The sequence below is a fragment of the Ostrea edulis genome, chromosome 9 (genome assembly GCF_947568905.1).
Source record: "Ostrea edulis chromosome 9, xbOstEdul1.1, whole genome shotgun sequence".
Lineage (NCBI taxonomy): Eukaryota > Metazoa > Mollusca > Bivalvia > Ostreida > Ostreidae > Ostrea > Ostrea edulis.
Genome location: NC_079172.1, coordinates 68,133,846 through 68,136,098, shown reverse-complemented (window position 1 = coordinate 68,136,098; position 2,253 = coordinate 68,133,846). Strand labels below are relative to the sequence as shown.

The window sequence follows — 2,253 nt, the reverse complement described above, 5'->3', positions numbered from 1 at the left end:
TTTGGCATGACCACTGAAACCCTCCAGAACATCTACAATAAGGGTGAGATCGATGACAACGTTTTGAAAGAACAAAATGTACTTAGTCCTATAGTCAATGCCATTGGACATCCTACGGAGAAAATCTCTGAATTCATTGATTTACATACTCCATCAGCATGTACAAAATTTACTGTCATACCTGAAGGACACGACTAATTACCTAAATAAAACCCCTTCATCGGACTTGCCAGACCATACCCTCCTTGTGACCATGGATTATTTGATTTACGCCCCGTCGAGAATTTTTCACTCATACTAAGACGTCACCAACTGTAGGTGAAGTACCACAAATTTTTACCTATGTTCAGCACTCAGTGTCGTAGCGATATGGCACCTCCGTTTTTAAGTTCATATCCGAAAGACCCGTGATTTGTAAATGCCGAGCGTTTGGCGAAGGAGCAATCACTACCTATGTTAACGTTTTAGGTTTGACGCGGCCATGGCACGAGCGGGGCTCGAACTCACGACCTCCAAGCTACGAAGCCAACACCCTACCACAGCGACAGGTGTGACCATAGACGTTATTTCACTTTGCACTAACATTCATTATGATGAGGGTATCAAGTCTAGAAGAGAGGTTTGGAATAATTCAATGTCCTTTAACTGAATCAATCATTCAACCTCTTGAACATGTCTTCAAGTTTGATAACTTCATGTACAAATGTGAACACTGCCTGCAAAGCAGTGGCACAGCAATGGGAACATCTTTACGGGGAGACTGGAACTCGGCCTCAGAGATTACCTATTGTATTTGAAATTCATGATCTTGTTTTGTCCCCTCTCATATTTTCTCACCTAACTATAACATTATTTCAAGACATTAACCACATATTTTAAATCTTATATGCACCATCTGATCGAATAAATTAAAGTGGTATCCGGTCTATACTCCTCGTATGTTTTATCAGACATCGCATGCAGTGAGAGATGAGCAATTTTCGGTAGGTAAAATAGCATTTGTTCGATATTGTGTTGTTGGATAAAACTAAATACATCTTGTCTTATTGAAATGTAAGTGATGTTTAAACCTTGGTCGAAAACTCCAATATTTATGGGGTTCCACAAGCTTCAACCTTTTATTGTTATCTCGTCCTGTTGTCAATTGTCCCTAGTACAATGACTTATCAGCCTCGTTTTAGAATGTCCCGATGTGTCTTTGTAGTTGCTTATTAGACTCGTTTTAAAATGTCAAGGAAAACTAACCGAAACGAGCGAATATAAAAGGGGCGTTCCCTGTAGATTCAAACAAATTAACAAACTACTTACACCGTGAGCAGTGAATACAAAATTAGACAGTTTTTACAAAGTCTCTAGTATTCGAGCACGCATTTTAACCTAGTGTATTTTCTCAAATCTTAAACAGGAAGTATATATGAATATGTTAATAACATACCTAATATATTGGCCAAAAGCAAGAGATACAAAATCTTCGCCATATTGAAGAATTTCTATATGTGATAGTAGGTCACTCACGTTTGGGGTTATCAATGTGTCTTATCTAATACGAATGCATAGTACAATATTTCATAGTACGATATTTTATGTGGGTGGAGGAACCATTAAGGTTAAATTAATGTTCCCTTTTTTATTTCCTAACAATACATTATCGTATACCTGTAGTACCACAATTCTTTTATATTTACATTTCCGATGTTTCTGACTTTGATATACTTACAAATTGTGATGCGCGTATGTATACAGATGAATATAGTATGTCCCTTTTAACGTCTATGAATTCCGAAAGAAATAAAAATTAAAATGTAAATATGATAACTAAATTATATTCACACCGGTAATTATTTTCACTACCGGTATATATCACTATAGAGGAAAAAAAGCATTAAAAACCAGTTTGCAGAATTGATGCCAAATAACACAGTCGGAAATGTTCCATGCTACCTGTCTCATCTACCGACACCGGAAAAACAACACCTTACCTGACATATTCGAAAACAAATTACCCGCGAACAAGACTACCCTCAAATCCAGGTGTGTGTTTTTTTTTTTTTTTTTTTGTTTTTTTTTGTTTTTTTTTTTTTTTTACATGTGATGCGCACCTCTAGTATATCCAGGGGTCTGTGTATGCCCTAATCTCTATTTTCCATTGCTTGTAGTTATGAGATATTGATCACTGTTCGTAATCTTCATCTTTCATGAGTGTAAACAGCCGGAGTGCACCTCAGGAAGTAGCCTAAGCTACCAACATCAAAT

The 2,253-nt window shown here is 36.8% G+C and overlaps 1 long non-coding RNA gene across 1 annotated transcript in view; it reads right to left on the bottom strand.

The window, feature by feature from the left end:
* LOC125659171 (uncharacterized) overlaps nucleotides 1-1,545 on the bottom strand; it is a 4,419-nt gene extending 2,874 nt beyond the window's left edge. The window contains exon 1 of the long non-coding RNA XR_007363953.2: nucleotides 1,436-1,545. This is a non-coding gene — a long non-coding RNA (uncharacterized LOC125659171). The remainder of the gene's footprint in view (nucleotides 1-1,435) is intronic.
* Nucleotides 1,546-2,253: the final 708 nt, after the last annotated feature.